We start from the raw sequence: 24,598 nt of genomic DNA on the forward strand, positions 1-24,598 counted from the left end.
GTGAGTGCGTGCTGCTGCACATGCCCCAGCCTCTGAATCTAGAGCTCAGGGCGGGGCCCATCACTGGACTGAGGGACAGGCTCAACCAATTCCGAGGTAAGTCTCCACCCACAGGCAGCACTCCCACTGTCTAAATATTATTATTGTTAGGATCACATAGGTAATATTTCACCCTTTATCAAATATTTTACTTCTTTATAGACGTAAGTGAACAATACAATCATGCAACCCTTTTGTATCTATGTCTGTATAGTCAGATTTATAGCATTAAGTTTGAAAGATAGTGAAAAACAAATACATTATGGCCTCATATGTACTGAGTAATGTAATGGGAAAAAGGAGCAGTGTAGCAAATTTAAAAAAGGAGCAGATTGAACGATGCTCAGAATGAAGGTGAGTTATTTAATGTTAAATACAAAATTTTACATTTCTTTAGTGTATTCATTTGAACAGCTAAGAACTGTTCTTTTGGGGAATATAGTTTACCGGAGATTCTTGGGGTTTTTAAATTTTTTAAATGGATATAAATTATGTATTTCCAAGAAAATTAGTTAATGGGTAAAAATAAAGAGAAGAAATCATTTTGTGAATACAAGTAAAATTACAAACAAAAAGAAGTTCAGTTTAATTGCAATATGAAAAGCGACATGTTAAGTCTAAAATCCAGGTTCAGCCCCAGCTAGCATGGAGGGCCACAGAGAGACTGGTAAAAGATTTTGCAGAAATCTGCTTTAAGTTATCACTTATGACATGTACTTATGGATTTTTATCCAGTTATCTAGAAGCAGTTCTTGGGTAACTGAAAATCTTCACTTTCTTTCCAAAATGATAGCACTAGTTTTTAAGAATAAGAAACATTTCTAAATAATGATCTTGGTAACAGCATAGCATGTAGGGCATATAATGTGCAAATTTTGCTTTGAAAATTGGATTGAAAGAAGTTGGTCTTACATTTGGCTCTCAGTGTGTAAGTTTTCAAAATGCTTTTAATATCTGTGGTTAGCGTTTTGTTTGTCTTGTAGATAATATTAATCATCTCTATACTTTATTAGAAGTTACAAGCAAAAGTGTACTTGTGACTTTACGTTTCCTGGTAAATTAACTTCTTGATAGAACAATTTTTGCTTATTTACACATATCTATGCACGTTTTCTTTCTTTCTATTTATTTATTTATTTATTTATTTTGCAGTGGATATTACTCTGTATCATAATGAAGCCAACAGTCATATCTTTCGGTGTGGAGATTTGAGAAGCATTTGTATTGGATGTGACCGTCAAACTGCGCCCCATATCACTGCAACACCTACAAGTTTTCTTGCATGGGGTGCTCAGACTTTCACCTCTGGCAAATATTACTGGGAGGTCCATGTGGGGGACTCTTGGAATTGGGCTTTTGGTGTCTGTAATAAGTATTGGCAAGGGAAGAATCAGAATGGCAGTATATATGGAGAGGAGGGACTCTTTAGTCTTGGGTGTGTTAAGAACGACATTCAGTGCAGTCTCTTTACCACCTCCCCTATTACACTGCAATATGTCCCAAGACCTACCAGCCATGTAGGATTATTCCTGGATTGTGAAGCTAGAACTGTGAGCTTTGTTGATGTTAATCAAAGCTCCCCTATATACACCATCCCTAATTGCTCCTTCTCACCTCCTCTCAGGCCTGTCTTTTGCTGTGTTCACCTCTGACCAGAGACAAATCAGAAATGTGTTCATCTGCTGTGGGAACCCCTTTATCCCAGAAAGCCCTCTTCCTTGTGCCTTATCAAACAGGACAAATAGGTTCTGTTCTATGTCTTGAATTGCATCCTAATGTTATTAACACTCATTTCTTGTGTTACTATTAAATGCGGTAAAAACACTAAAAGTATATGTGTTGGTTCTTTATTAATTAATTTCTGAAAAATCATTATTCATGAGCACGGCATAAAATATAATCTCTGTTTTCTCTTTTCTTCACTTCTGACTGCCACTGAGTGAAATAATAGATGACAGACATGTCTGAATGAAGTTAAAATCAGTGGAAGACAGTCGGGATCTTTCGCTTCATGCAAAAACTTGGAGTGAAGTCTCAATGATAACTGCGAAATGTTTTTCTTTCTCTTTATCTCACTATATCGCACTTATCCATCATGTTTCATTGTACTAATCTATCCCTTGAGTTAATGTCATTTGACCTTCCATGCTGGGCTTCATTTTGGAATTCTCGCCACATATATAAATAATCCTGCATTATTAGTGTGCTCTTCTACATTGAAATACACAAGGTGATCAGAACAATGCTGGATTCATTGAATTTTTTTTAAAAAAGTAACTAAATATTGACTCCTACCTCAAAACACACACAGTCATTTCCAAATAGATTCAAGTCCTGAAGGTAAGGGGAACACGATACAATATTCTCATAAGCCTTTCTTAACCAGGACAAAAATTAACAATTAAAAAAATTAGTTGGCTTATATTAATGATGATTTCTGTGTTTCAAAAAACATGATACAAGAATTGAAATGCAAACCATTAGTGGAGAAAGATATTCACCCGAACATATATAAAATAAAATACAATACATGTGCATGATGAATACTTAAAATGTATTTTAAGTATTTTTCCAGATTCTTACAGATTGGCATAGAATAAACTTGGATGGCAGAGTCAATGATGAGATTTGCTGTGGAAGTGGGAAACCATTTTTTGGAGGACAGTAGTAATGCTGTGAACTTCTGTAAACAACCAAGTATTCAGTAGCAACTAAAATGTGTCTCCATAAGATTATTTTACGGATGCGTATCTGAAATCTGAAATTAGGGAGAACATTCTACTAGTGTTCTCTAGGGAGAAAATACAGCTGGGAGGGAAGATGAAGGACAGAGAAACAGAATGTGTTTGAGAGAAAATGCTATTTAGACTAAAATAGAATACTGCAGATACCACCACAAAGTGGTTAAGGTGTGTGTTATGGAGCAGAGATGGCAGAAAATACCACAGTAAAGAGATCTACAATTGGATTGTTAGTTCTGGATTTATTCTGTCAATGTTGTGGCTTCTAAACACATCAGTAATCTCCTTTGATCCATGTGCTAATTAACAACCCACACTATGCCCCCTCTCTCAGATTCTTTCATTGTTTTAAACCCGATCTAATTCTAATCCAGCAGGTCACTGTAACAAACATAATCATCTAAGAATTTTAAAAATATTTTTGATGAACTAGAGAATATACCTCATTCTCAACAAAAATACTGTTTGAGAGGAAAAGTCGATGGTATTTAAAACCATTTAAGTGCATCCACACATGCAGAGATATACATATGTATGTATATACTTCTGTATCTGAGTTAATTGCATCAATTAGAGTGGCTACCTGGATTAGGATTATATTGGGCTTTGCTGATGAAAGAATTCGGGATGTTGTTTGGTTACCTTGTAATACCTGTATGAATATATTAACCCTATAATTTTATTACTGGAGAAAGTCCCTTAGATATAATCAAGGATGATTCTACAGGGATGCGTATTGTGGCACTCTTTCCAATCATGAAAGAGAGAAAAATAAACATACTGTAATGAGGAAATTGTTTAGAAAACTAGAATGCATTTTACTAAACCCTGTAAAAACAAACACCATTTATATGCATCGATATATTTATACTAACAGACTTTCTTTTATCTCTTACGTGACTATAGTTCCTATTTTTCGCCAGCATTTTTATTATGGACACTGACATAGTATTTTTTTACGGATGGATATAGAAACAAAAACAATTCCCTCTACAGAGGTTATAAAAATTATATATAATTATATAATATATATTACATATTATATATTATAGGTAAATATATGTTTATATTTCATATAAACATATATTATACATAAAATATTATATTTTTATTTACATGTTATATAATATATTTTATATTATAAGTATAATATAAATATAATAATTATTAAATATAAATATTATTTATATTCTACTTATAATATAAACAATATTTATTATAAATATATTATATTATATATATATTTATATTTTATTTATATTTTTATATATAATATAAGAAATTACATATATATAATATAGGGACTCGATTAGTTTCTGCTAGTGTGAAGACGAGTCATATCATATCTAGGGGCCATGATGATAGGAGCAGTCAGAGGATTTCTTGCATTGTGATGAGTGCATATAAGTTAAACGAGCCACTTATCAGTAGAATTGATAGCAAGATAACGACTAGGGTTACTTCTTATGAAATTGTTTGGGCTACAACTTGTAATGTGCCAATTAGTGCATAATTTGAATTTAATTGCTCATCCTGATCATAGAATGGAATAGACGGCTAGGCTTGATATGGTTAGTAAAAATAGGAGGCCTATATTAAAATTAATTAGACGATCTGATATAGGGAGGGGGTTCACAATAGGAGAGCGATAGAAAGGGACAGGGTGGGAGCCATAACATAAAGGTAGTAGTAGATGTTCAGGGCCATAGGGGTTCTTTGCTGAAAAGTGTTATTGTGTCAGCGAATGGTTGAAGCAGTCCCTAAGGGCTTACAATGTTAGGCCCTTTGCGTAGTTGTATGTAGCCTGAGTTTTCGTTAAGTGAGTGATTTAAAATCAATACCGATAATAATGATAATAATTATTAAATAGTTATATTAATGATAACAATAAAATTATTAATATTAATTATTAAAAATGACTGATATTAACAATTGATACTGATCTTATTAATTAGAAAACAATAATATTGGGTACCAATAATTAATATTAATAATAATATGAAAACTTTTTATTTGCAATTATTTCTCAATATTGATATTGGTAGTTAATATTAATGTTAATAATAAGTAGTAATTAACAATCACATTACTCCTAATACCGCAGTGGGTGTACACCCACCTATGATATTGTTCCTAACGTCCAGGGAGAGAGAGAGCATGGTATTACTTTCAATATCGCAGTAGGTGTGCACCCACCCGGTGACATTGAGCCGAATATCCAGGGGGTGGAGTATGACTTTACGCCCAATATAGCAGTGGGTGTACATCCACCCGGTGATATTGCTCCTAATATTCACGGAAGAAGAGAATGATATGACTCCCAGTATCCCAGGGAGTGTACACCCCTTCTGTGATATCGTTCCTAATATCCGGAGGGGGAGAGGGTGATATTACTCCCAATATCGCAGGCTGTGCACACCCACCCTGTGATGTTGTTGCTAATAATATCCAGGAAGGGAGAGGATGCTATGACTCCCCATACAGCAGCAGCTGAACACCCACCCTGGGATATTATTCCTAATATCCATGAAGGGTAGAGGCTGATATTACTCCCAATATCGCAGGGGGTGTACATCCATTCTGTGATGCTGTTTTTAATATTCAAAGGCGGAGAAGCTGATATTACTCCCAATATCACAGAAAGTGTACAAACCCGTGTGATATTGTTCCTACTTCCGGAAGAAGAGAAGATGATATTACTCCCCATGTCGCAGGAGGTGTACAGCCACTTTGTGATATTTTTCCTAATATGCAGGGCAGGAGAGGATAACATTATTGTTAATAGCACAGGATGTGTACAGCCCCCCTGTGATATTGTCCTTAATATTCCAAGGCGGAGAGGATATTACTCCCAATATCGCAGAAAGTGTACACCACCCCAGTGATATTGTTCCCACGATCCAGGAGAGAAGAGGATGATATGACTTTCGGTATCACACGGGGTGGACACGCCCCCAGTGATACTGTCTTGAATTTCAACGTGGGAGAGGATGGTATTACTCCCAATATCGCAGGTGGTATAAACACTTCTTTGATATTGTTCCTAATATTCAGGGGTGGAGAGGATGTTATCACTCCCTACATTGCAGATGGTGTACACCCATCTGTGATATTGTTCATAATTTCTGGGGGGGGATGATATTACTCACAATATGGTAAATACGCTGTGTGCCCACTGTGGGTCATGATATCCAGGGAGGGAGAGGAGAGTGATATTACTCCCCATATGCGGGGGGTGTCCACCCCACCTGTCATACTGTTTCTTATATGCAAGGGGAGGGATGATATTACTACCAATATCAAAGACCTGTACAGCCCCCCTTGTGAGATTGTTCGTAATATCCACGTTGGGAGAGGATGATATTACTCCCAATATCACAGAGGGTGTACACCCCGCCTGTGATATTGTTTCTACTATCCAGAATAAGAGAGAATGATATTACTCCCAATAGTGCCGGGGTGTACACCGCCCCCACCATGATATTTTTCGTAATATCCAGAGAGGGAGAGCATGATATTAATAACTGCCAATATCGCTATGGATGTACACCCACCCTGTGATATTGCTCCTAATATCCAGGGGGTAGAGTATGACATTACTCCCAACATAGCAGTGGGTGTACATCCACCCGGGGATATTGCTCCTGATATTAATAGAAGGAGAAAATGATACTACTTCCAATATCACAGGGAGTGTACACCCCTTCTGTGATATTGTTCCTAATATCCGGAGGGCGAGAGGATGATATTACAGTCAATATCGCAGGCTGCGCACACCCACCCTGTGATATTGTCCCTAATATCCAGGAAAAGAGATGATATGACTCCCCATGTAGCAGGAGGTGTAAACCCACCTTGAGATATTGTTCCTAACATCCATGGAGGAAAAGAGCCCGATATTACTCCCAATATCTCAGGGGCTGTACATCCCCCCTGTGATATTTCTCTTAATATTCAAAGGCGGAGAAGTTGATATTACTCTCAGTCTCGAAGAAAGTGTACCCTCTCGAGTGATATTGTTCCTAATATCCAGAAGGGGAGAAGATGATATTACTACTCATATCGCAGAAGGTGTACACCCACTCTGATATTTTTCCTAATATGCAGGTTGGGGAGAGGATAATATTATTGCCAATATCGCAGAGAGTGTACACCCGCCCTGTGACATTGCCCTTAATATTCAAAGCGGAGAGGATGCCATTACTCCCAATATTGCAGAAAGCCTACACCTCCCATTAATATTGCTCCCATGATCCGCGAGAAAAGAGGATGATATTATTTTCAATATCACAGGGAGTGTACACGCCCCCAGTGATATTCTTCCTAAATTCAACGTGGGAGAGGATGATACTACACCCAATGCCGCTGTGGGTAGAAACACTCCTGTGATACTGTTGTTAATATCCAGGGGGAAGAGGATGCTAATACTGCAAATCGTGCAGAGGATGTACACCCGTCTATGATATAGTTGGTAGTCTCCAGAGGCAGAGAAGGTATTACTCACAATAACGTAAACACGCCGTGTGTCCACCGTGGATCGTAATATCCTGGGGGGGAGAGGCGGGGTGACATTACTCCCTACATCACGGGAGACGCCCGCCCCCCTGCGATGTGGATCCTAATATCCAGGCGGGGAGAGGGGAGTGATATTACTCCACTACTAGGATTTTACCTCTACTGCCACACTTGGTTAACACCCTGGGACATTATTATCCATATTCTAGAAGGATGGCCCTACCAAAATCACAGGGGGTGTACACCCTGCTATATTATTCGTAATATTGTAGGGGAATGTTCATCCTGATGTCACAGGACTGTACACACCGTGATATTATTCACAATATCCTAGCGGGACATTAATAATAATGTCACAGTGTGTGTACACCTTGTGGTATTATTCGTAATATCCTAAGGGGAGGTTACTTTTATTGTCACACGGCGTGTGTTCCCTTTGATATTCGTAATGTCCTAGAGGGATTTTACTCCTTATGTCACAGGGTTTGTCCACCTTATCAAATTACTCGTATTATCTTTATAAGATGTTACTCCCTATATCACAGGGGGTGTACACTCTGTTGTTATTATCATAATATTCTAGGGAAATGTTACCTTTAATGTCGCAGAGGGTGTACACCTTGTGAAATTATTCGTTATGGTTTCGTGGGATGTTACTCCTAATGTCACATGGGGCGTACACACAGTGTAATATTCTATGGAAATGTTACTCGTAAATCACAGGTCCTGTACACCCTTTAATATTCTTTGTAATATTCTAGGAAAACGTTACTATGAATGTCACAGCGCATATACACCCTGTCATAAAATTTGCAATATACTAGCGGGAGTTCACTACTAATTTCACAATGCGTGTACACCCTTTGATATTATTCGTATTATCTGAAAGAGATGTTATTACTGATGTCCCAACGCATGTACATTCTCTGACTTTATTCGCTTTATCCTCAGGGGATATTATTTCTAATGTCACACGGGGTGTACTTCCTGCGTTATTTTTCATAATATCCTAGGGGAATTTTACTTTTAATGACACAGGGGGTGTACATATTGTGATATTCTTCGTAGTATTCTAGAAAGATATTACTCCTCAGGTCACAGGGGATGTACACCCTGTTATATTATTCGTACTATCATGGGGGACGTTACTCCAAATGTCACATAAGGTGTAAACACTGTGATATTACTTGAAATGTGTCAGGGAAATGTACTCGTAATGTCAAAGGGCATGTACATCATGTGTGCACAGCCCCTGTGATGTTCTTTGAAATATTCTCGAGGGATGTTAATCCTAATATTACATATGCTGTTAACTATGTGTGAACACCTTTGTGGTATTATTCCTAACATACTAGAAGGATGTAACTCCTAACATCACCTGGGGTATATGCCACGTGTGTACACATCCTGTGATATTATTCATAATACCTTAAGGAGATGCTCATAATTTTATAAATATTTACGTAATATTTTAGCGGGATGATACCCCTAATGTCCCAGCAGGTGTAAACACAGCGATATTATTCACAATATTCCAGGGGGATGTTACTCCTAATGTCACAGGTGTGTATACCCTGCGATATTATTCACACTATACTAGTGGGATATTACTACTAATGTGACCTTCTGTGTGTACACCTTCTGAATATTATTCGTAATATCCTGGGAGGATGTTACTCCTAACATCACAAGGGTGTACACCCTGTGTTATTATTAGTAATTCCTGGGGGATTTTACTTTTAAAATCACATGAGGTGTCAACCCTATGATCTCATTCGTAATATACAAGGAAGATGTTACTCCTAATGTCACATGGGGTCTACACCGTGGGATATTATTTGGAGTACCCTAAAGGGGTGTTGTCTTAATGTCATAGGGTGTGTACACCTATTGATACTATTTGTAATATCCTAAGGAGATATTACTTTAAAAATCACAGTGGGTGTACACACATGATGTACAACCTGTGATGTTATTCACAATATCCCAGGGAGGTATAACTTTTAATATCACAGCAGGTGTTCTCTATGTGTGTACACCCTGTGATACTTCTCATAATACTTTAGGAAAAATGACTCTTAATGTCACAGTGGGTGTACACACTGTGATATTATTCGTCATATCCTAGAAGTATATTACTCCTATTGGCACAGGGGTTTAACATCCTGTGACATTATTCGTGGTGATCCAGGGGAATGATTTTCCTAAAGCCACAGGGTGTGTACACCCTGTGATATTATTCGTAATATTCTAGGGGGATGTTACTCCTAACGTCGCAAATGTGTACACCCTGTGATATTATTCACAATATACTAGCTGGATATTGTTACTAATGTCACAATGCATGTAAACCTTGTGATAATATTTGTAATATCCTAAGGGGATGTTACTCCTATTGTCACAGGGGGTGTGCTAGTATCCCAGGGGATGTTACTCCTACCATACAAATTGTGTGCACTTTGTTATATTATTCATCATATCCTAGAGTGATGTTACTCCTCACGTCAAGGGGGTGTACATCCTGTGATGTTATTCTTCACATTCTAGGAAGACGTTAACTCCTAATATCACAGAGGGTGTACAATCTGTGAAGTTATGCATAATATTTTCGGGGGATGTTACTCCTAATGTCACACAAGGTGTACAAACAGTGATATTATTTGAAAGGTTTTTTGGATATGTCACTCCTAATATCACAGGGGCTGTACACTCTGTCATATTATTTGTAATATCCTAAAGAAATGTTACCACTGATGTCACAGGCGGTGTATACCGTGTGGTATTATTCCCAATATTGTGGGATGATGTTACTCCTAATGTCACAGAAGGTGTTCACACTCTGATAATATTCATAATATCCTAAAAGGATGTCACTACTATGTCACCATGCATGTACACAATCTGATATTATTTCTTATATCCTCGGGTGATGTTACTTCTTATGTCACAGGGGTGTACTCCCTGTGATATTATTCATAATATCCTAGGTGGATGTTACTTCTAATGTCACAGGGAGTGTACCTTTTGCGATATTATTTGTAATATTTTAGAAAGATGGTACTCCCAATGTCACAGAGGATGTACACCCTGTGAAGTTATTCCTAATAATTTTGTATTCCTAATGTCACCCGTGGTGTACACACTGTGATATTATTTGTAATATTTTATGGAAATGTTACTCCTAATATCACGGGGCTGTACATCTTGTAATATTATTCATAATATCTTAAAGAAATGTTACCTCTATTGCCACCAGTAATGTACACCGTGTGATATTGTTCCCAATATTGTAGGAGGATGTTACTCCTAATATCACAGGGGGTGTTCACAATGTGATAATTTTCATAATATCCTAAATGGATGTTACTGCTAATGTCACAATACGTGTACATCCTCTGTATTTGTTCATTATATCCTTGGGGAAGGTTACTCCTACTGTCACACGGGGTATACTTCCTGTGATATTATTCCTAATATCCTAGGTGGATGTTACTCCTAATGCCACAGGGGCTGTACATTTTGTGATATTATTTGCATTATCCAAGAAAGAGGTTACTCCTCAGGTCACAAGGGATGTACACCCTGTGATACTATTCGTACTATCCAGGGGACATTACTCCAAATGTCACAGAAGGTGTACACTCTCTGATATTACTCGTAATGTGTCAGGGAAATGTACTCCGAATGTCACAGGGCATGTACATAATGTGTGCACACCCCAGTGATGTTATTTGTAATATTTTCGAGGCATGTTAATCCTAATATTACATACGCTGTTCTCCATGTGTGAACACCTTTGTGGTATTATTCCTAACATACTAGAAGGATGTAACTCCTAACATCACATGGGGTTTAAGTCATGTGTGTACACATTCTGTGATATTATTCATAATATCTTTGGGAGATGCTGCTCCTAATTTTACATGCTATGTACATTATGGGTGTACACCCCCTCTGATATTATTTGTAATACTCTAGGGGAACGTTGCTGCTGATGTCACAGGGGGAGTACACCATGTGTATTGCATGTATATTACATTTTTACATTAGTTTCCAGGAGTCAATCAATTTTGTCAATCAATTCACTATTCTTGTTGCCCAAAAGGGTAGAGATAATCACAGATCACAGATCTGTCTAGCATCAGCTAAGGACGTTTTATTACAGAGATGGATGCATGTGTGTGCCTGCGCATGTGTGTGTGTGTAATTCAATCATAAATCGAAGGTTTAAGTGTTGTGTGGGTGGAAGATAATTCATTCTGACTTTGGCTTCAGAGTCCCATGTTTATTGGGAGAAAAGAGAGTCACGCTGGGAAGGATAGTAGCCCTGTGCCCTCCAGAACTGCAGCATGCTTGGGAATTGTGAGGCTTCCTGCTTTCCAGGAAATTTTGGAACTAGGAGGATGTCACCAGTGACTAGCACAGTACCACCTTCCTTACATCTGCCTGTCATTCCTCCTCAGGGCATCCAAATGTGGCCCTCTCCTTAACTCCTTCCTCTGCATCACTTCTCACAACCCTGGGATCTGAGCACTCTCTTTACCTGTGCACAGTATCTACTTAGGGAAGCCCCAGCACCTGCTGCAGTCAGGGCTGCAGCCCTGAGCTGAGTCTAGTAGAAATTTTGTGAACTAAACATAGAGCAAGAAATGTAAATTAGTGCACCCACTGTGGAAAACAGTCTGGAGATCTCTCAAAGAACTGAACACGGAGCTACCTTTTGATACAATTATCTCATTACTGAGTATATACTCAAAAGAAAATACATCATTCTACCAAAAAGACATATACTCTCCTATGTTCATGGCTGCACTATTTAAAATAGCACAGACCTAATGAACCCAGGAGTCCCTCAATGGTAGACTGTATAAATAAAATATGGTACATATACACCATGGAATACTATACAGCCGTAAAAAAATGAAATCACCTCCTTTACAACAATGTGGATGGAGCTGGAGGCCTTAATCCTAAGCAAATTCATGCAGGATAGAAAGCCAAATGCTGTATGTTCTCGCTTACGTGGGGGAGCTAAATATTGAACACACATAGACATCAATATGGGAAAAATAGACGCTGTGGACTACGTGAGGGTGGCGGGAGAAGGATGGGTTAAAAAAATACCGACTGGGGTGGTCTCTGCAGCCTGCCTTGCCTGTCTCTCTCTGGGATTGCTCCTCCTCCTGCTCCTCTCCTGCTCCTGTTGGGCCTTGTGACCACCTGGTTACCTGTAGGCAGGCCTCCATTCAGTGTAGCATTGCCACAGGGATGGGTCCTGTCACTCCGCACCCCACCCCCAACCCAGTTAACCTCCCCTGAGCCCTGGTTCCCTGTTGAGGTCACTCAGTGCAAGGAGACCTGGGACCTCACGGCCCGCTCGCCCTACCAGTGCTTCTGCCCTGGTGTGGGAGGCACCACACCCTCCTCTGCCCCATGTGGGCCTGAAGGGGCCCCATCAGATCACAGCCGCCACCATGGCCACTGCCTCACACTGGAGGGCATGACACAGGGGTGGCTTTCCCAGCTGGCTGCCACAGGGGAGCTCTAGATGCTTAGCCGCCCGTGGAGAGACCTAAAATCAAGGCATGACTTAACAGCTTATTTTGTAAGAGAAAAGCTCAACCCAAAGGCAGATTGTTAGTTTAGACTTTATTGCAAGCAGAACTGCTATGATGTGCTTTTAGCACTGAAGTGAGTTCCAGGCTAAGAACAGACAGCGGCTTCTCTGCTTTCCCTCCCAAGCACAAGTGTATTCACCTTGCAGACTTGAATCACTGAAGATGTAAGCCAGCTGTTACTCTCATCTTGGGAGACACCCTGTGGACAACATGAAGACCGTCCCTGATCAAGTGAGGAGCGCTCTGCCTGGCCGCCCTGTCTGGGAAGTGAGGAGCCCCTCTGCCCGGCCACCCATCGTCTGGGATGTGAGGAGCGCCTCTGCTGGCCCCCCGTCCTGGAAGTGAGGAGCCCCTCTGCCCGGCCGCCACACCATCTAGGAAGTGAGGAGCGTCTCTGCCCAGCCACCCCATCTGGGAAGAAGTGAGGAGCGCCTCTGTGCAGCCACCCCATCTGGGAAGTGAGGAGCGCCTCTGCCCGTATACCCCATCTGCGAAGTGAGGAGTGCCTCTGCGCGGCTGCCCTGTCTGGGTAGTGAGGAGCGCCTCTGCCTGGCCGCCCCTTCTGGGATGTGAGGGGCGCCACTGCCCGGCCCCCCATCTGGGAAGTGAGGAGCACCTCTGCCCGGCCACCCATCATCTGGGATGTGAGGAGCGCCTCTGCCCAGCCGCCCCATCCGGGAAGTGAGGAGCCCCTCTGCCCGGCCGCCACCCTGTCTAGGAAGTGAGGAGCGTCTCTGCACGTCTGCCCCGTCTGGGAATTGAGGAGCACCTCTGCCTGGCCCCCCGTCTGGGATGTGGGGAGTGCCTCTGCCCGGCCGCCCCGTCTGGGAGGTCTACCACAGAGGCCAGAAGCAATGTGTGGGCTGATGTGGTGGCTCACGCCTGTAGTCCCAGTACTCTGGAAGGCTGAGGGGGTTGATCGCTTGAGGCTAGGAGCTTGAGACCAGCCTGGCCAACATGGCGAAACATATGAAAAATACAACTGTCAACCCAACCAATCAACCAAGCGACAACAAAACAGGTCTACCCTGGAGTTATACTCTAATTTTTTCTATTTTCCTCCCTTTCTGATCCTTTATCCCACTTTCTTTTTCTTCCTCTTCCTTCTCCTTCTTCTTTGTCAAATAGAGGATTGAGTTATTATCATTGATCCATACAAAGTCCCTCTCTCATTTATTTTCTTTAATTCCCACCCCCCATTTCTATTTCCCGTCTTCCCATGTGCAACCTTCCTAATAAGTTTGATATGCATCTTTTTGTTTGTATGTACTTTTAGAAAATGTTTATTGTTTTGTGTGCAAAAAATAATCCCTTCCTTACACCTTATACAAAAATTAATTCAAGATGGATTAAAGACTTAAATGTTAGACCTAAAACCATTAAAATCCTACAAGAAAACCTAGGCATGGGCAAGGACTTCATGTCTAAAACACCAAAAGCAATGGCAACAAAAGCCAAAATTGACAAATGGGATCTAATTAAACTAAAGAGCTTCTGCAGAGCAAAAGAAACTACCATCAGAGTGTACAGGCAATCTACAGAATGGGAGAAAATTTTTGCAACCTACTCATCTGACAAAGGGCTAATATCCAGAATCTACAATGAACTCAAACAAATTTACAAGAAAAAAATAAACATCCTCATCAAAAAGTGGGCAAAGGACATGAACAGACACTTCTCAAAAGAAGACATTTATGCAGCCAAAAAACACATGAAGAAATGCTCATCATCACTGGCCATGAGAGAAGTGCAAATCAAAACCACAGTGAGATACCATCTCACACCAGTTAGAATGGCCATCATTAAAAAAGCAGGAAAAAACAGGTTCTAGAGAGGATGTGGAGAAATAGGAACACTTTTACACTGTTGGTGGGACTGTAAACTAGTTCAACCATTGTGGAAGTCTGTGTGGCGATTCCTCAGGGATCTAGAACTAGAAATACCATTTGACCCAGCCATCCCATTACTGGGTATATACCCAAAGGACTATAAATCATGCTGCTATAAAGACACATGCACACGTATGTTTATTGCGGCACTATTCACAATAGCAAAGACTTGGAACCAACCCAAATGTCCAACAACATAGACTGGATTAAGAAAATGTGGCACATATACACCATGGAATACTATGCAGCCATAAAAAATGGTGAGTTCGTGTCCTTTGTAGGGACATGGATAAACTGGAAAATATCATTCTCAGTAAAGTATCACAAGGACAAAAAACCAAACACCGCAAGTTCTCACTCATAGGTGGGAATTGAACAATGAGAACTCATGGACACAGGAAGGGGAACATCACATTCCAGGGTCTGTTGTGGGGTGGGGGGAGGGGGGAGGGACAGCACTAGGAGATATACCTAATGCTAAATGACGAGTTAATGGGTGCAGGAAATCATCATGGCACATGGATACATATGTAACAAACCTGCACATTGTGCACATGTACCCTAAAACCTAAAGTATAATAAAAAAATAAAAAAATAAACAAAAATTAAATAAATAAATAAAATAAAATAAAATAAAAGACTGTCCCTGATCAAGGTCTTTAGTAAGCAGGAAGGAGTCAAGGTTAAAGAATGTGTTTGCTTACCCTGGACTACAGTATTTTGGAAAATAAACCAAGGCTTGGGTTTTGCTACTTAGGGAAGCCCCAGCACCTGCTGCAGTCAGGGCTGCAGCCCTGAGCTGAGTCTAGTAGAAATTTTGTGAACTAACCATAGAGCAAGAAATGTAAATTAGTGCACCCACTGTGGAAAACAGTCTGGAGATCTCTCAAAGAACTGAACACGGAGCTACCTTTTGATACAATTATCTCATTACTGAGTATATACTCAAAAGAAAATACATCATTCTTCCAAAAAGACACATACCCTCCTATGTTCATGGCTGCCTATTTAAAATAGCACAGACCTAATCAACCCAGGAGTCCATCAATGGTAGACTGTATAAATAAAATATGGTACATATACACCATGGAATACTATACAGCTGTAAAGAGAATGAAATCACGCCCTTTACAACAATGTGGATGGAACTGGAGGCCTTAATCCTAAGCAAATTCATGCAGGATAGAAAGCCAAATGCTGTATGTTCTCGCTTACATGCGGGAGCTAACTATTGAACACACATAGACATCAATATGGGAAAAATAGACTCTGTGGACTACTTGAGGGTGGCGGGAGAAGGATGGGTTAAAAAAATACCGACTGGGGGCGGTCTCTACAGCCTGCCTTGCCTGTCACTCTCTATGATCGCTCCTCCTCCTGCTCCTCTCCTACTCCTGTTGGGCCTTGTGACCACCTGGTTACCTGTAGGCAGGCCTCCATTCAGAGTAGCATTGCCACAGGGATGGGTCCTGTCAGTCCGCACCCCACCCCCAACCCAGTTACCCTCCCCTGAGCCCTGGTTCCCTGTTGAGGTCACTCAGTGAAAGGAGACCTGAGACCTTGCAGCCCGCTCCCCTACCAGCGCTTCTGCCCTGGCGTGGGAGGCACCACACCCTCCTCTGCCCTGTGCCGGGCCTGAAGGGGCCCCTTCAGATCACAGCCGCCACCATGGCCACGGCCTCCCACCGGAGGGCGTGACACAGGGGTTGCTTTCCCAGCTGGCTGCCACAGGGGAGCTCTAGATGCTTAGCCTGCCCCGTGGAGAGACCTAAAATCAAGGCATGACTTAACAGCTTATTTTGTAAGAGAAAAGCTCAACCCAAAGGCAGATTGTTAGTTTAGACTTTATTGCAAGCAGAACTGCTATGATGTGCTTTTAGCACTGAAGTGAGTTCCAGGCTAAGAATAGACAGCGGCTTCTCTGCTTTCCCTCCCAAGCACAAGTGTATTCACCTTGCAGACTTGAATCACTGAAGATGTAAGCCAGCTGTTACTCTCATCTTGGGAGACACCCTGTGGACAGCAGGAAGACCGTCCCTGATCAAGTGAGGAGCGCCTCTGCCCGGCCGCCCCATCTGGGAAGTGAGGAGCACCACTGCCCGGCCACCCATCATCTGGGATGTAAGGAGCGCCTCTGCCCGGCGCCCCATCTGGGAAGTGAGGAGCGCCTCTGCCCGGCCACCCCGTCTGGGAAGTGAGGAGACCCTCTGCCCGGCCGCCACCCCATCTAGTAAGTGAGGTGCGTCTCTGCCCGGCCACCCCATCTGGGAAGAAGTGAGGAGCACCTCTGCCTCGCCGCCCCGTCTGGGAAGTGAGGACGCCTCTGCCCGGCCGCCCGTCTGGGAAGTGAGGAGCACCTCTGCCTGGCCACCCCGTCTGGGAAGTGAGGAGCGCCACTGCCTGGCCGCCCCATCTGGGAAGTGCGGAGCGCCTCACCCCTGCCGCCCCGTCTAGGAAGTGAGGAGCGCCTCTGCCCAGCCACCCATCTTCTGGGATGTGAGGAGCGCCACTGCCTGGCCCCTTGTCTGGGAAGTGAGGAGCGCCTCTGCCAGGCCAACCATCTCTGGGAAGTGAGGAGCGCCTCTGTCTGGGAGCCCCGTCTGGGAAGTGAGTAGCCCCTCTGCCCGGCCGCCACCCCGTCTAGGAAGTGAGGAGCGTCTCTGCCCGGCCACCCCGTCTGGGAAGAACTGCAGAGCGCCTCTGCCCGGCCACCCATCATCTGGGATGTGAGGAGGCCTCTGCCGGCCACCCGTTCTGGGATGTGACGAGCGCCTCTGCCCGGCCGCCCCGTCTGGGAAGTGAGGAGCGCCTCTGCCTGACCGCCCCATCCTGGAAGTGAGGAGAGTCTCTGCCCGGCCACCGCTTCTGGGAAGTGAGGAGCGCCTCTGCCCGGCCGCCCGGTCTGGGAAGTGAGGAGCACCTCTGCCTGGCCACCCATCTCTGGGATGTGAGGAGCGCCTCTGCCCGGCGGCCCCATCTGGGAAGCGAGGAGGAGCGCCTCTGCCTGGCCGCCCCATCTGGGAAGTGAGGAGCCCCTCTGCCCAGCCGCCACTCCATCTAGGAAGTGAGGAGCGTCTCTTCCCGGCCGCCTTATCTAGGAAGTGAGGAGCGCCTCTGCCTGGCCGCCCCATCTGGGAAGTTAGGAGCGCCTCTGCACGGCAGCCCCGTCTGGGAAATGAGGAGCCCCTCTGCCCGGCAGCCACCCCATCTAGGAAGTGAGGTGGGTCTCTGCCCGGCCACCCCGTCTGGGAAGAAGTGAGGAGCGCCTCTGCCCGGCCGCCCCATCTGGGAAGTGAGGAGCACCTCTTCCCGGCCGCTCCATCTGGGAAGTGAGGAGCCCCTCTGCCTGGCCGCCATCCCATCTAGGAAGTGAGGTGGGTCTCTGCCCGGCCACCCCATCTGGGAAGAAGTGAGGAACACCTCTGCCCGGCCACCCCGTCTGGTAAGAAGCGAGGAGCGCCTCTGCCTGGCCGCCCCGTCTGGGAAGTGAGGAGCACCACTGCCCGGCTGCCCCGTCTGGGATGTGAGGAGCTCCTCTGCCCGCCACCCATCATCTGGGAAGTGAGGAGCGCCTCTGCCCGGCCACCCATCGTCTGGGAAGTGAGGAGTGCCTCTGCCCGGCAGCCCTGTCTGGAAGTGAGGAGCCCCTCTGCCTGGTCGCCACCCCATCTAGGAAGTGAGGAGAGTCTCTGCCCGGCCACCCCGTCTGGGAAGAAGTGTGGAGTACCTCTGCCCGGCCACCCATCGTCTGGGAAGAAGTGAGGAGGTCTCCGACCGGCCACCCTGTCTGGGAAGAAGTGAGGAGCGCCTCTGCCCGACCACCCCTTCTGGGATGTGAGGAGCAACTCTGCCCAGCCGCCCCGTCTGGGAAGTGAGGAGCACCTCTGCCCAGCCACCCATCGTCTGGGATGTGAGGAGCGCCTCTGCCCAGCTGCCCTGTCCGGGAAGTGAGGAGCCCCTCTGCCCGGCCGCCACCCCATCTAGGAAGTGAGGAGCGTCTCTGCCCAGCTGCCATGTCCGGGAAGTGAGGAGCCCCTCTGCCCGGCCGCCACCCCGTCTAGGAAGTGAGGAGCGTCTCTGCCCAGCTGCCCTGTCCGGGAAGTGAGGAGCCCCTCTGCCCGGCCGCCACCCCGTCTGGGAAGTGAGGAGCACCTCTGCCTAGCCGCCCCGTCTGGGATGTGGGGAGCGCCTCTGCCCGGCCGCCCCATCTGGGAGGTCTACCACAGAGGCCAGAAGCAATGTGGGGGCTGGATGTGGTGGCTCACGCCTGTAGTCCCAGTACTCTGGAAGGCTGATGCGGGTTGATCGCTTAAGGCTAGGAGCTCGAGACCAGCCTGGCCAACATGGCAAAACATATGAAAAATACAACTGTCAAACCAACCAATGAACCAAGTGACAACAAAACAGGTCTACCCTGGAGTTATACTCTAATTTTTTCTATTTTCCTCCCTTTCTGATCCTTTATCCCACTTTCTTTTTCTTCCTCTTCTTTCTCCTTCTTCTTTGTCAAATAGAGGATTGAGTTATTATCATTGATCCATACAAAGTCCCTCTCTCATTCATTTTCTTTAATTCCCACCCCCCATTTCTATTCCCTGTCTTCCCATGTGCAACCTTCCTGATAAGTTTGATATGCATCTTTTTGTTTGTATGTAGTTTTAGAAAATGTTTATTGTTTCGTGTGCAAAAAATAAAATAAAATAAAATAAAAAGACTGTCCCTGATCAAAGTCTTTAGTAAGCAGGAAGGAGTCAAGGTTAAAGAATGTGTTTGCTTACCCTGGACTACAGTATTTTGGAAAATGAACCAAGGCTTGGGTTTTGCTCTGGAAGCCTGTCCTGCCTGCTTCTGTAATCTGGCGCTCTGCATTCAGAATTTGGCCCTTTATGGACACCACCGTCTGTTACTCTTACGATTCTCTGCTCTTTTGGGAGTTCAGACGTGGCACCTTATTTCACTTCTGAGCTACCCTCTGCCATCCAGAAACGTAGTGGACCTGTAGAACTATATTGTTCTGCTAAACCTGTGACCACTCACATCTCAAGGTCACATAATGGAAAAAATAGAATAGAAACATGGAATATATTAAGATTCATCAGGGGACTTTGACAATTTTTTTCTCTTAACTCCTCCCTTTTGGGTTACTGCCAATGCATTTTCAACAATAGGTCAATGTTGTTGTAAGTGGCCCTGGGGCAGTAACCACAGCAGCTCTTGGTGATTTTGATTCATCCACAAAGCATTTTATCACAGCAAAATAATAAAGGTGCTGGTTTCATTGGATGCAGGGTACCAGAGAGTAACCCCAAAGCTGGGGTGTGCGCTAAAATCCAGGGGAAGAGGCTGAAGCATTCCACAAAGAATTACTTAAACCCTCCACAAGAACATCTTTAGATTTTGAATGTATCCTTGGAGGACAAGGGATCATACAAATGTGCAGCTTATAATCCAGCCACACATGAATTAAAAGTTGAACCCACTGGCCAAAAGCTCCTTGTGAGGCACCTTTCTTCAGATGATTTTGGCATTCTTCCCCTGCTCATTCACAGGTATTAGCTGTTCATTCACATAGCCCTGTACCTTTGGAGTGTGTGTTTAGTGGGGTCCTGGCTCCTCAAGTGTGTTGGCTAAAGAACAGGCAGGATATTGCCCCGGGAAGCAACTGGAGAAGGTTGTATTCTCATCTTGCCATAGATAGCATTGACCCAGTGGACTCTGGAAACGATTCCTGCATGGTGGGAAACAACTCTGGAGATGTAAAATATGTGGCATCCATGGTTAATGTACTTGAACACGCTCCTAATCTAAGGGACTACAGGATCAGATAGTGTCGCTATTTTCCACAGAACACTTTATCTCTGATGTTTGTAGGAACCAGCTGCCAAGCATAACTGGTTTCATAATGCACAGCCTAATCATCCTTTCTCAAGACATTGAACTGCAGGAAATTGACTGAAATTCAGTGGGGTTATTATGCAAGCTACTAGGCTACATCAGTGTTTAGCAGATAATGAGATTGGATTTATGCAGTCTACTGGAAGACTTGAAATAAAAAAGGCAATGGATTCAAGCAAGTTATAATTTTGGCACCAGAAAGCACAAAAGTGGTAGATGGAGACGTTGTTACTCTGTCCTTCAATGCCACCAGGCTGTTGGGTCCGGTCATTTGTTGGTATGACAGCCATGGATTGATAACCAGCCATCTCTCTTAAGTCCTTAGATCTAAATCCCAAAAGTCACACTTACCAAGACCTGGAATCTTGGACCTAGAGCCTGTCTACTTCATCATGTCCAAGCTGGCTTGAGCCCTCTCCATACTCAGGCTGTGATGCAGGAGCATGTGGAGAAATACATCTGTGAAGCTACAGATGAACATGGTACCATGCAGGCAGAGCCACCTCTCATGGTTGTTCTTTTGAAACAAACAAAAGGAGAAGTAGTCGCACTCTTTGTTGCTACTCAGAATAATGAAAAAAATAAGAGATGGTTCAGAAACTGGATTATTCAGCTCATTTCCAGAGAAAGTACATCCCAGTGCAGTGGAATCACCATCAGAGAAAAATGTTAGAGGTATGTCTGTTCTTGAGGTCCCCACCAAATTGAAACCCTACAGACCCCCATACCAGATACATACAACCTGGTGTGGAGGGCAGGCAAGGAAAGTGGACTGCCCATCAATGCCTATTTTGTGAAGTATCAAAATCTGGACTATGAAGTTGATGTGATGGGAAGTTGGCACAGGGTTTGAATCCCAGGAAGTGAAAGTGAGCTTCACTTAGCTGAAATGGAGCCATCTGTTCTTTATGAACTCTTGCTGGTAGCAAGAAGTGATGCAAGTGAAAACCCACCTGCCATGCTTACCTTCTGAACCAGCAAAGAAAAAACAGCATCATCAAAAAGCACCCAGACATCCTCTCAACCCGTAGGCACCCCCAAGTATCCCGTCGTTTCAGAAGCTGCAGACAACAATTTTGGAGTGGTGCTTACAGATTCATCTAGCACAGTGGCGCTCCAGAGGCACCAGATCACCTTATGTCTCCACTGCATCAGAGAGGTTGGTCTATGTCACTTGATTTCCTTGGGCAACTGGGAATTCTTTGATCGCTGCCTTCAAGGTCAAATATAAATGGATGAGGACCAGTGACTGCCTGGTGGCACCTCAACATATCTTTCCTTCCCAAATTTCTGTGCAAGTTTGTAGTATAGAACCAGGTTCAACATACAAATTTTGGGTCACTGCTATCAGCCATTATGAAGAAAGTTTTCAGAGATCAGCGTCTCATCCTTATCAGGGGACTGGGTTCCCCAGACTTTTTTCCAACTGTGCAATAACGGACCTCACATTGTATACACAGAGGCTGTCAGCGTTACTCAGATTGTGCTAAAGTGGACATACATTCCATGAAGTAACAATAACACTTCCATTCTTTTATATCTATGACTGACCCACAGATAATGACCATGACAATGTTTATAAGAGGGATGTTACAGAAGGTTCAAAGCAGTGGCACATGATTGGCCATCTGCTGTCAGAAACTTCCTATGGCATTAAAATGCAGTGCTTCAGTGAAGAAGAAAGTGAGTTTAGCAATGTCATGATCTGCGAGACTAAAGTGAAATGTGCTCCTGGAGCTTCTGAGTATCCGAAAGGCTTGAGTACCCCTCTGAATTCCTCAGGAAGTGAAGGAAATGCGAGGCCAGTAACCAGCCCTGACAGAAGCAGTGACATGTTATATCGGATCCTTGGCTGTATGCTGGGTGTCTTGGGCCTCATTCTTATGGTTTTCATTGAAACGTGCCTGTGGAAGAATCGCCAGCAGAATATCATACAGAAATATGACGCTCCAGGATACCTCTATCAAGGATCAGATATTAATGGGCAGATGATGTAATAATGCACCACTGTCTCAGGAGCAAATGAGAAAAATGGAAGTGTTCATGGAGGCTTACTGAGCCATGGCGGTCTCAGCAGTGGCTGTTCCCACCTTCACCATAAGGTTCTCAATGGAGTCAGTGTAATTGTGAATGGGAGCTTAAATGGAGGACTTTACTCTGGGCACACCAACTCTCTTACAGCAATGGGAATGGAACTGGAGGTTGTAATCCTAAGCAAATTAATGCAGGATCAGAAAATTAAATGCTGTATGTTCTCACTTATAATTGGGAGCTAAGCATAGAACACACAGAGACATCAGTATGGGCAAAATAGACTCTGCGGTCTACTTGTGAGTGGAGGGAGAGGGATGGGCTTAAAAAACTACTTATTGGAGGCGGACTCTATAACCGGCCTCGCTTGTCTCTCACAGGATCCCTCCGCTTGCTCCTGGCCTGCTCCGGGCAGCCCTGAAGCCGCCGGGTTACATGTCCACTCCCCTCCGCCTGGAGGAGCGCTGCCGCGGGGGCGCACCCAAGGTCCCCTACCCTGAGCCCTGATGCTGGGCTCCAGAGTCAAGGTGCCAGAAGAACCAGGACCCAGCGCCCGCCTGACCTACCAAGCGCCTGCGTCCTGGCCTGCAAGACACCGCGCCCTCCTCTGCCCTGTGTGGTGTGTGGAGGGACCCCTTCGGATCACAGCCGCTGCCGCCATAGCCGCCACCATAGCAGCCGCCACCATAGTAGCTGCCGCGGGCGTCGGAGGGAAGGACCTGAGGGTGGCTTTCCCAGCCGGCTGCCCCACAGGGACTCTGGATGCTTAGCCCGCCTGGCCGAGAGATCTAAAATCAAGGCATGACTTAACAGCTTATCTTGTAGGAGGACAGCTCAACCCAAAGGCAGATTGCTAGTCTGGACTTTATTACAAGCAAGACTGCGGTGATGTTTATAGCACTGAAGTGAACTCCACTGTAAGTACAGAAAGTGGCTTCTCTGCTTCCTCCCCGAAGCACAATCATATACACCTTGCAGACTTGAATCACTGAAGATGTAAGCCAGCTGTTACTCTGACTTTTGGAGACTCCCTGTGGATAGCATGAAGACTGATCAACGTCTTTAGTAAGCAAAAAGGAGTCAAGGTTAAGGAATGCATCTGATTACCCTGAATTGTAGTACCTTGGAAAGTGAATCAAGGCCTGGGTTTTGCTCTCGAAGCCTGCCTTGCCTGCTTCTGTAATCTGGCGCTCTGCATGTGAATCTTGGACCCATATGGACACTGCTGTATGTTACTGTCATGATTCTCTGCTCTTCCATGAGTTCAGACTTGGCACCTTATTTTACTTCTGAGCCACTCTCTACCGTCCAGAAAGGTGGTGGACCTGTAGAACTACATTGTTCTGCCAAACCTGTGACCACTCATAGCTCATGGTTGCATAATGGAAAACAGTAGGATAGAAACATGGGACATATAAAGATTCATCAGGGGACTTTGACAATTCTTTCTCTTAACTCCTCTCTTTTGGGTTTCTACCAATCCCTTGCCAACAATAGCATTGGTATTATTTTGAGTGGCCCTGTAACAGTATCTGTGGCAGTTTTTGGTGATTTTGGTTCATCCACAAAGTGTGTTATTACAGAGGAGGAAAAAAGTGCTGTCAGGATAATAGAAACGATGTCAGCTGCGTTCGCACAGAAAATCCAGAAGAGTTCAGCAGAGGAGACAGCTGTGTCAATTCAGAAACAGACAGCAAAAATTTACGTTAGAATCCTCTTATTTTGCCACCTGTCTCAGAGGTCGGTGCTGAAAAGACATCACGGCCTCCGCCTGGTGTTCCTTTGGACAGCCCCTCAGATGCCCTCCAGCAGCCCCAGGAAACCGGAGGATGTGCAAACAACCAGTCATCTTCTGACTTCAAGCCTGTAA

General features: G+C 44.3%; 1 pseudogene; it reads left to right on the forward strand.

The window, feature by feature from the left end:
- The first annotated feature begins 20 nt into the window (after positions 1–20).
- Positions 21–24,598, forward strand: LOC115834176 (annotated as a pseudogene).

This window comes from Nomascus leucogenys, unplaced genomic scaffold (genome assembly GCF_006542625.1).
Source record: "Nomascus leucogenys isolate Asia unplaced genomic scaffold, Asia_NLE_v1 000818F_86277_qpd_obj, whole genome shotgun sequence".
Lineage (NCBI taxonomy): Eukaryota > Metazoa > Chordata > Mammalia > Primates > Hylobatidae > Nomascus > Nomascus leucogenys.